The 11,133-nt window shown below is 54.2% G+C and overlaps 1 non-coding gene and 1 pseudogene across 1 annotated transcript; both read right to left on the bottom strand.

Moving 5' to 3' along the window:
- Positions 1-1,553: 1,553 nt before the first annotated feature.
- On the bottom strand, positions 1,554-9,610 carry LOC128937697 (28S ribosomal RNA; annotated as a pseudogene).
- Positions 9,611-10,496: 886 nt separating this feature from the next.
- LOC128937711 (5.8S ribosomal RNA) lies at positions 10,497-10,649 on the bottom strand. Its single transcript, XR_008483070.1, has one exon. It is a non-coding gene; the product is annotated as a 5.8S ribosomal RNA (ribosomal RNA).
- Between the last annotated feature and the right edge of the window lie 484 nt (positions 10,650-11,133).

The following is an 11,133-nucleotide window of genomic DNA, read 5'->3' as shown; positions in this document are numbered from 1 at the left end:
TGGCTTCACTGGATCATATTGGTCATGGTGTGATGTCCCTGAACATCCACACCTCGTAACTGGGCTCCTGGAAGTCTTCATCTATGTCACATTCCATGGGTTTTTATTTACTCCTTATTTGTCCATCCTGTAGAAAAGGATTGGTGTCAGTGGGAAACTGACATTGCTTGTTTGAAGGGGAGCCCACCCATCCTGCCTGAGGATGATGAATTCCTCTGTTTTAAAGTCTCTTTTTGAGGGTCTCTTCTTGGGTCTTCTAGAGGTTGGTTTTTGGTTTCCCCTCCTCCAGGCTGTCCTGGCCTGTGCTGGGAAAAGCCCACTGCAGGGACATCTGTGCACCCTGGGATCCCAAGGTCCTGGGCATCTGCATGGGGATGGGCAACAAAACAAAGGACTGTCTGGAGGCCTTTGGAAATGGGAATTTATGGACAGGTGGGACTGCTCAATCTGACTGCACCACGCCCTTACCTCTGGATCTCCTTCCTGCTTGGCAGGATTCCGTTTCCAGGTAGTGTGGGCAAGGACTGGCACTCACCTGCACAGAAAGGCTTCTGCCTTTTGTCCCTGTAGCTAAACCCAGGGTGAGAGTCCTCCTTTAGTGCTCAAAGAAGGGAAAGGAAATCCCAGAAGGGATGTGCTCAGTCTTTGAAACCATTACCAATTGTGAGGAACACCCCTGCTAAAGTAGGATGTGTCCCTGATCAAAGAAGGTCACCCTTCTGACCAAACTGATCCCAGCCCAAAGGCCAGGCCTTCTGCTGGGCTCTGGAAGGGGTTCTGCAGGCAATGTGCTCAAGGGAGAGACCTCCACTGGCCTCACTTCTCTCAGGGACAACATATCCTATCCCATCCAAGGTTCCCAAGGGTTCCCAAGGATGGCCACAGACAAGAGGAATGAGATCCAGCACACTTAACGACTGCATCAAATATCAGGTTTAGAACTTTCCCAACCAGACAGTCATGAACCACATATCCTGAAAATGAAGTAGATATGAAAATAAAATAAAAAAGAAAACCAGGACATTTAACAAGGACCTTTCCACAAAGAACTCCAGGACTGCACTGAGCAGAACACATCCCACAGCTGGCCCAGGAGCCCCACAGCAGTGGTGGGCGGTTCCTGACCCTCGGGCCCACTGAGGCTCTCCCGGGCCAGGAAGCTGCCTCAGCTGCCACAGCACTCAGGCACCACACAGGTGCCTCAGTCCCACCAGAGCACAGCCACCCACGAGAGGGTGAGACTCTTCTGCCACACACCAGGAGTGGAGAGGAACCTCCCAGGCCCCTTCACTGTCCTTTGGCACATTCATTTCAGCCTGACCCTCAAAGCCCTGCTCAGCAACATCCCCCACTAAAGTAGGATGTGTCCCTGGTCAAAGGAGGTCACCCCTCTGACCAAACTGATCCCAGCCCAATGGTCAGGCCTTCTGTTGGGCTCTGGAAGGGGTTCTGAAGGCAATGTGTTCAGGGGAGAGATCTCCATTGGCCTCACTTCTCTAAGGGATAACACATCCCATCCCATCCCAAGGGTTCCCAGGATTACTACTGCAACAACACATCATCAGAAGGGTAAAACTAACCTGTCTCATGACGGCCTAAACCAAGCTCAGATTCCCTATTAGTGGGTGAACAATCCAACGCTTGGTGAATTCTGCTTCACAATGATAGGAAGAGCCGACATCGAAGGATCAAAAAGCGACGTCGCTATGAACGCTTGGCTGCCACAAGCCAGTTATCCCTGTGGTAACTTTTCTGACACCTCCTGCTTAAAACCCAAAAAAGCCGGAAGGATCGTGAGGCCCCGCTTTCACGGTCTGTATTCGTACTGAAAATCAAGATCAAGCGAGCTTTTGCTCTTCTGCTCCACGGGAGGTTTCCATCCTCCCTGAGCTTGCCTTAGGACACCTGCGTTATGCTTTGACAGGTGTACCGCCCCAGTCAAACTCCCCACCTGTCGCTGTCCCCGGAGCAGGTCGTGGCTGGCGCGTGCCGGCCGCTTGGCACCAGAAGCAAGAGCCCCCCTCGGGGCTCGCCCCCCCTGCCACACCAGGCAAGTGATCAGAGTAGTGAAAACCATCAGAGTAGTGTTATTTCACTGACAGCCGGGATGCTGGCGGGCGGGTCGCCCCGCACCGCCGAGCGCGCGCCCGGCTTCCCACTTATTCTACACCTCTCATGTCTCTTCACAGCGCCAGACTAGAGTCAAACTCAACAGGGTCTTCTTTCCCCGCTGATTCCGCCAAGCCCGTTCCCTTGGCTGTGGTTTCACTGGATAGTAGGTAGGGACAGTGGGAATCTTGTTCATCCATTCATGCACATCACTAATTAGATGACGAGGCATGTGGCTATTTAATAAACACATACAAATTGTATATGTTCCTTTTCCGGGTTAAGTAAGGTGGCCCGTCCACCTGAATGACCAAATTGGAATTTATAGCCCAAAATGAGCTAGACGTGGTTATGACGGATGAACCCCTCCCACCCAAAAACCGATTGCACTGTCTAGCGAACCTGTCGAGGGGAGAGGCCTAGTTTATTTACCAAGTATTTACACAGATACAATTGATCTAGCTTTGCTAACGAATATATATACAATGTCAACAGAGGTGAAGAGTACTTTGGATGCTAGGGCCCACATGGTTCTCTCTAGCCTTGTTTTAGAGAGACCAAGGGCGGTCAGCAACTCAGTATTATTGTGAAACCATTTGGTACGGGCTCTCATGGGGAAGCCAACATATTCAATGTCATCAGCATTGGTCAGTTGTTGAATTTGTGTATGAAGGCGCTGATATTTTTTGGCCTTCTCCAAGGCGGCCTCACTCAATGAGACATCAGAGTGCTCATACCTCACAGTCACATTGACCACAACCGCCTTAGAACCTTTGACAAAGATTAAATCCAGTTTAAACAGTTCATTTACATAATCCCTCAGGTGTGGCTCGTCAAAAACTGTCCAACACTCCCTCTTAGCCTCCTCGCTAAGGGTTTCACAGATGGCGTTGTTTGTCTTAATCCTGGCATCTTGAGTGATGGCACTGTTTCTGACAATGTGGGCTGCGGTCTCAAATCTAGCTCCACAATGTCTACATGATTGAACAACATTCTCTTGCTTACCCCTAGCCAGGAATTCTCTTGTTGGGTAGACATTCGCTCTGAGTTGTAGGGCCGTGATTAGTTTACAGTGAGGTATGCCCTTAAACTGCCTTATCCAGGCATTACTGATCTCATCATTCTCGAAATGCTCAATCCCATGGCCCTGGGCAACCAGATGGGTCCATTTATGAAATTCTCGTTTCCTCCAGTTACAAGGTCTTGGGTAACGAATCTTAGGGATGGGTGCTTCCCATTCCAGCCAGGCTCCATCGTCGCCCCCCAATTCTACCAATGGTAAAGGCTCCCAAATTGATGGGATGGACTTTTGTGTCCCCCCCGCTTTCAACCACAATTTTTCAAATAACCGTTACAGATATACTTCCTTTAGATACTTCACAAGAGTCTCATCCGAAGACTGGGCTAATCTATGGAGTCTTCACGCCTGAATACTTGGAATGAGCGCCGCCAACTTGATGAGGTCTAAACCGCCATCTTTAAAACTCGAATACAAGATCGCATCACATGTACTTGGGGGAAGATGAAGCCATTCCTTAGCCGTGTTATGAATGACTTGGTCAAGGGATTCAAGTAGGCCCACCTTGACTTCGGTATGGTCAGCCAGATATATCAGTCTCGGGATGGTATAGGTCCTGAGTATATCGACTTTCTGAAGAGGTTTTAAGGGCGAATGACCAATCCGATGAAGCCAATCCATGAGCTTCTCTGATAGTCTAGGATCTGCAAAGCCAGTCCAGGGGTCAACCCATGTGCTGACGTACCTTTCTGAGCTCCCTGGGTTGATCATGTTAGGGAGGGATCCATTAATCACCCACGTGGGACAATCATTGATAGTATACGAGTCCCTTGTCGGCTTGATGTAAAAGCCATGACATATTCCCCCCTGCGTACTGAGGCCAGTAAGATTGCAAAAGGCCTCCAAAATTTTGATGTTATGATACATGCCTTCCCAAGAGTCACTCAGCAGCACCAAGTCATGGGCAAATGCCATGGCCATAAATTTCCAGCCCCCATGACGGAAAACCTCACCTTCATTCTCGAGTTTATACAGAAAGTGGTGCATCACTAAAATTGAGCAGCAAAGGTGACATGGGGTCGCCTTGCTTGACACCTGAGCGAATGTATATGGGGTCTGTCCTTTCTCTTCCCATGGAAATGCACGTCTTAACATCCCGATACATTTCCCTCACCAACTCTATCATGTGTGGATCCACCCCTCTCTGGACCAGACCCTCAAATACATGCTGATGACAGACGGTGTCAAATGCCTTAGCAATGTCCACGAACACAACCCCCAGATGTTTATGCTCTCACTTAGCTGTTCCACCACAAGCTGTAACTTGAGGTTTCCGGCACAACCTGATGCACAAATAAAATCCCGTTGCCGGGGGTTGATGGGACATGCTTTGGACAGCCTCACAGTAGCGATCCTGGAAAACAGCTTAATCACCACTGAACCAATAGTAATAGGCCTCCAGTTATTGATATCACCAAGCTTCTCTGCATCCGAAGACTTGGGTATCAAGACTGTCCTGCAGTCCCGCAGCGCATCTGGAACAGTACCGGTGATAAGCCAGAGGTTGAAGATCTCAGTCAACTGGGAAAACTTTGGGCCTTTTGCAATAATCTGACCCAAAGTGATCCCATCTGGCCCGGGAGCGGAGGTTTTACACATCTCTCTCATGTTCTTATCAATCTCTTTTTTAGTAATAAGGGCCTCGAATGTGGTGTTAGCCGCCTCCTTATATGGAGGGAAATTCAGTAGGCCACCAAATATACCAGATGTATCCCACCTTCTTTTAAAGTGATCGTGGAGAACACTTGATGGTAACTGGCACTGAGAGGCTTCCGTGCTGTCCAGGATGACGCACGAGGCGCCTTCTATGTAACTCGTACAGCAGTTGGAACCTCAAGAATTATCCCCTCTTAATAGCTCTTTTGCGCATCCAATTTGATGGAGTTTTGGATGCTTTTTGGCCACGGGAGGCCTGTGTCTTTTGACCCTTGATAGATTTAGTTTGGCTAGGCACACCCAGAATACCAAGAAACTCCTTATAAACATCCTTCACCACCCGACCTGGATCTTGCCCATCAAGAACTTTCTTGAAGGCTTCCCGATACATGGTCAATTTGCCAAACGATAATCCCGCGTTGATGACTTTCTGGAATTGGAGCTTTAACTGTCCCTCCTTGGGCAACTTAGCAGACCCGGCAGGATGTTCAATTCCAGTGGCACCTACTAGTCCTTCATGACCGTTCACGGAGGGACGCCTTTTATCACTAATCTGTTTTGCCATTTTAGTTGGAATATGCTCCGCTATAAGTTGGTTGATATTCCGCTTACTGGCAAACTCGTCCACCAATTGTACCAGAAGAGCCTCTCTCTTCCTCCCCAGTCCATACCCGTTTGTGGGCCCCTCAGGCCGATGACTCTTTGGGATGAGAAGCAGCAATCCGCTCCACATTTCGCACAAGAGGATGTCTTATTCTCTTGTGCAGACCCAGGCCAATCTTAGTAGTGAACCCACATTGGCACACCTCACAGACCCATTCCCCAGTGGGAGCCACACACACCACCCCCTTGCAGCGCGGGATGTGACAGGAGATACTGTGGTATTTTAGATTTTGTTTACCACATTTTGAACACCTGAAAATGATCTTTCTCTGCCCGTGTGCCCTTTTGAGATGGTCAATCAGCCTCAACATCCTAGTAAACCAGGTCTCACAACAAGGACAAGATGGTTGTTTGTCAGGCATGGACACGACAGGTGTTCTTGGCGTTGTACCATCACCTTCAGACCCGTGAGGAGCCTTGGGTGTTTTGGGCTCTTTACTACCTCCCATCGCGCTCTCAGCCTCAGGTGTTTTGGGCTCTTCGGTACCTCCCACCGCAGTCTCAGCCTCATCCTGGGCCATCCCCATAGGGGAGATCTCATAGGGCTCAGGGAGTTGCCTCAAACCCTACCAAACATCCACATGATGTACACCATCTTCTTTAACAATTTTGGAGTTAAAAAACTCCAAACTTGCAAGATCGAATCCCTCTTCCCTGGGCACAGAGGGCATAGATGGTAATTTGGCATCAATGACCCTTAGATCTAATGGGTCAGTCTGAGTGGTAGTCGAGATATAACGCAAAGCCATTTTGTCAGTCCGGTAAGCAATAAAGTGACAAGTCCAAGTGAGGGTAGAAGCATATAGTAGCTGACCCTCTCTCAAACTACCAACTGTGTCAACAACAGCCCGTGGACAAGGCTCTGTGCAACAGTGAACTAACTGTGCCAACCTTTTTGTTTCAGCGATTCGTGAAACTATTGTTGGGTGGTGAGTCCAACAATAGGGAGGGCTGATATGCGCCCTCTCCCACACTGGGGCAGAAGTCGACTCAGTTACCACGAGGGTATCCGGCAGGACCACGAGGAGGTGCGACTTCCGCAGCTATGCCCAGTTAGTAAATATAGTTACTCCCGCCGTTTACCCGCGCTTCATTGAATTTCTTCACTTTGACATTCAGAGCACTGGGCAGAAATCACATCGCGTCAACACCCGCCTCGGGCCTTCACAATGCTTTGTTTTAATTAAGCAGTCGGATTCCCCTGGTCCGCACCAGTTCAAAGCCGGCTGCTAGGCACTGACTGAGGCGGGGCGCTGGCCCAGGGACCCTTCCCCGGGGACCCTCCCCCGCACAAACTGCTCAGCCGACGCCGACTGCGGCTGCGCGCACGCTGGCCGCACACCACGGGAACCCCATTGGTGGGAACCGCTGGGGCGGTGGTGCGCAACGATGACGGCTGCCACTGGGGCACCAGCCACGGCAAGGTGGAGGGCGGGCGGAGCGGGGGGCGGGCGGCGCCCGCCACAGCCGGGGCGATCCACAGGAAGGACCCGGTGTGTGTCCAGAGTCGCCACCGTGCACGTGCATGCCCCAGCGCCCGGGCGGGCCACGTGGAGCGCACTCACCCGCGCGCGGCACCTCATCCAGCTGCGGCACGCGCCCAGCCCCGCTTCGCGCCCCAGTCCGACCAACCCAGCCCTTAGAGCCAATCCTTATCCCAAAGTTACGGATCCGGCTCGCCGACTTCCCTTACCTACATTGTTCCAACATGCCAGAGGCTGTTCACCTTGGAGACCTGCTGCGGATATGGGTACGACCCGGCACGAGACTTACACCCTCTCCCCTGGATTTTCACGGGCCAGCGAGAGCTCACCCGATGCCGCCGGAACCGTGACGCTTTCCAAGGTGAGGGCCCCTCTCTCGGGACGAATCCATTCCAAGGCGCCCGGCCCTTCACAAAGAAAAGAGAACTCTCCCCGAGGCTCCCACCAGCTTCTCTGGGATCAGTTGCGTCACCGCACTGGGTGCCTCATGGCGCCCATCTCCGCCACTCCGGATTCGGGGATCTGAACTCGACTCCCTTTCGATCGGCTGAGGGCAACAAAGGCCATCGCCCGCCCTTTCGGAATGGCGCTCACCTATCGCTTAGGACCGACTGACCCATGTTCAACTGCTGTTCACATGGAACCCTGCTCCACTTCGGCCTTCAAAGCTCTCATTTGAATATTTGCTACTACCACTAAGATCTGCACCTGTAGCAGCTCCACCTGGGCCCGCGCCCCTGGCTTCGAGGCGCACCGCAGCAGCCCTCCTACTCGTCGCGGCCTAGCCCCCGCGGGCCTCGCACTGCCAGCGACAGCCGCGTATGGGCCCAACGCTCCAGCGCCATCCATTTTCAGGGCTAGTTGATTCAGCAGGTGAGTTGTTACACACTCCTTAGCGGATTCCAACTTCCATGGCCACCATCCTGCTATCTAGATCAACCAACACCTTTTCTGCGCTCTGATGAGCGTTGGCATCGGGCGCCTTAACCCGGCGTTCGGTTCATCCCGCAGCGCCAGTTCTGCTTACCAAAAGTGGCCCACTGAGCACTTGCATTCCACGGCGCGGCTCCACGCCAGCGAACTGGCTCCCTTACCCATTGAAGGTTTGAGAATAGGCTGAGATCGTTTCAGCCCCAAGACCTCTAATCATAAGCTTTACTGGGTAAAACTGCCCATTGCCGAGTGCCAGCTATCGTGAGGGAAACTTCGGAGGGAACCAGTTACTAGATGGCTTGATTAGTCTTTTGCCCCTAGACGCGGGTCGGACGACCGATTTGCATGTCAGGACTGCTACAGACCTCAACCAGAGTTTCCTCTGGCTTTGCCCTGCCCAGGCATAGTTCACCATCTTTCGGGTCCTAGCACGGACGCTCACGCTCCACCTCCCTGGCCCCATGAGGGGGCGGCGGGCGAGACCGTCCGGTGGTGCACCCGGGGCTGCCAGGCGCGACACGCGCCCCGGGATCCCACCTCAGTCAGCGCGGGCCAGCCCTCACCTTCATTGCGCTGCGGGCTTTCGACAATGGTCCCTGACTCGCGCACGTGCTAGACTCCTTGGTCCGTGTTTCAAGATGGGTCAAGTGGGTAGCCGACATCGCTGCGGACCCCGGGCACTCCAGCGCGGCCCGTGAGCCTGGCCCGGCAGCGCCGCGCGGTCAGGGCGCACTGAGGACAGTCCACCCCAGTTGACAGCAGCGCTGGAGACTGGCAGGCCCAGCCCCCACACCTCTGCGCGAAACACCGTGCTGCGAGGATGCCACTCCCCCCCCCCCCCCATGAGAGGCGGGGAAATGATGCCCCCCACCACGGCGCCGCTGATGTAGGGGGAGGAGGGCGCAGCGGCAGTCCTTTCCCTCGGCCCCGAGATTCGGCGAGACCTGCTGCCTGAGGGCTGTACCACTCGCCGCTGCTTGCGCAGCACTGGACCACCTGCCCGTCGGACCACCTGCCCGTCGGAGGCCTTCCCAGTCGACCTGGAGCCGGTCGTGGCGCACCGTCGCAGAGGAAATGTGCCCGGACAGCGCCAGCTGCCGGCTGGGCGGCAGTCCCCGCACCGGCCTGCACCCCCCAGCCTGCCGCGGGCGGGGTTCGCCCAGGGGACGGAAGGGAGGCGAGGTTCCGCTGAACCCGTGCTGACCACAACTCGCCGGGTTGAATCCTCCGGGCGGACTGTGCGGGCCTCACCCGTTTACCTCTTAACGGTTTCACGCCCTCTTGAACTCTCTCTTCAAAGTTCTTTTCAACTTTCCCTTACGGTACTTGTTGGCTATTGGTCTCGTGCCAGTATTTAGCCTTAGATGGAGTTTACCACCCGCTTTGGGCTGCACTCCAAAGCAACCCGACTCCGAGAAGTCCCGGGCCCAGCATGCCGGGGGCCACTACCGGCCTCACACCGTCCACGGACTGCGGCCTCGATCACAAGGACTTGGGTCCCCCGCGAGCACCGCCAAGGATTGGGACTTCTGTACGCCACATGTCCCGCACCCCACTGCAGGGCAGGGATTCGGCGCTGGGCTTTTCCCGCTTCGCTCACCATTACTGAGAGAATCCTCGTTAGTTTCTTTTCCTTGGCTGACTAATATGCTAAATTCAGCGGGTTGCCACATCTGATCTGAGGTCGCAAGGCCAAAGATTGGCCGCACCTCCTGGCCCATGCAGCTCCCAAAGAAGCGGCATGCCAACAGGCCAACAGCCAGCCAGCTTCTCCCACCTACTACCCTCACCTTCCTCCCCACTGGCGCCCGCGCGCCAGGGGAAAACAAAGCCAGAGGGAGAGAAGCGGAGACAGAGTGCCCCATCCCAGAGATGAGAACCGAAAAGGGAGTGTGGCAGAGACAGCCCTGATGGGGGACCAGGCGGCACGTGATGGCCTTGGTGGAAAGAGAGAGAAAAGCCATGGTGCTATTTGCGCCCCGAGACCACAACAGAAGAGGAGGAGGGCAGGCGAAGGGAGGAGGGGGTCGGAACATCTGTCCCCAGCGCTCTCGCCTCACGCGCACGCGCAGTGGCACAGTACCCCCGCAGTACCCACCTGCAGACAGCCATCCACGTGGGGGGGAGGCTGGGGGCGAGGCCTGCACCTTATCTCCCTCTTGCCCTCTCCCTTCTCTCGGCCCACGGTGGTGCTTTCAACGCTGTCTCTTACTCTCCTCAGCTGCCACCACCACCGTACCGCGGTACGGGCCCTGCAAGGACAAACTCTGCCCCAGTGGCTCACTCCGGGAGTGGGGAACTACGGAGCAGTCCCTGAGTCTGCATAGAGGGGGATGAAAGCCCTGTGCGGCAACAATGACGATGACGGCCATGACGATGATGATGCCTGCTGGGTCACAGGGAAAAAATTGAGGCCGCCGAGGGAAACGCATCCCTTGCCAAACCCCTGACCGCCTTCCCTCAGGGCACCGGTGAGCCACCATCACCACCGCCGCTGACCACAGTCAACTTGCCTGTGAGGCAACCCCAGCTGAACCACCGTGGTGGCCGCTGGACAGCGACTGATCGTCAAGCAACACTCAGACGGGCGTAGCCCTGGGAGGAACATGGGGCCGCAAGTGTGTTCAAAGTGTGGATGACCAATGTGTCCTGCAATTTACATTAATTCTTGCAGCTGGCTGCATTCTTCATTAACGCACGAGCCGAGTGATCCACCACTGAGAGTTGTCTGCCTTTCGGCACCAATCCCGCACCCGTGGAGGGGCTGGGACCGCTCACATGGGGCGCCTCCTTCTCTTGTCCTGAGGACGTGCAGGCGCGTGCCTGGCTTTGACCGTCTGTACTTGATAGTCAGGAGTGCAGACATAGGAGATCCAGCCACACTGAACTGGAATTCTTCCTCAAACCTCCCCACTATGGTGGCACTGAAGGAGATCTGAGCAGTCTGGGTCCCGCCTGGTGCAATGATGCCCTCCTCAGGCGCAAACTTGAAGCAGAAGCCCACGTTTGCAGTTAAAGGGCTATAGGCGAAGGGAGCATCAATAGCTCCTAGGTTTATCAGTTCCACCTGCAGCTGCAAGAAAGCAAAATGGAAATACATGTGGAATCTTCCCTTCTTGTGAGTTATTGTCTAATGACGCAATTAATACCCAGAAATAGCAGACAATGCTATGAATGGCAAAAAAATACAACAGGACAAGTTCTGCCCTT

This window comes from Melozone crissalis, unplaced genomic scaffold (genome assembly GCF_028551555.1).
Source record: "Melozone crissalis strain CALT ecotype California unplaced genomic scaffold, PUWL_Pcris_2 ptg000021l_1, whole genome shotgun sequence".
Taxonomy (NCBI): Eukaryota; Metazoa; Chordata; class Aves; order Passeriformes; family Passerellidae; genus Melozone; species Melozone crissalis.
Note: the sequence above shows the minus strand (reverse complement) of the source record. Positions and strands in the feature narration are given on the sequence as shown.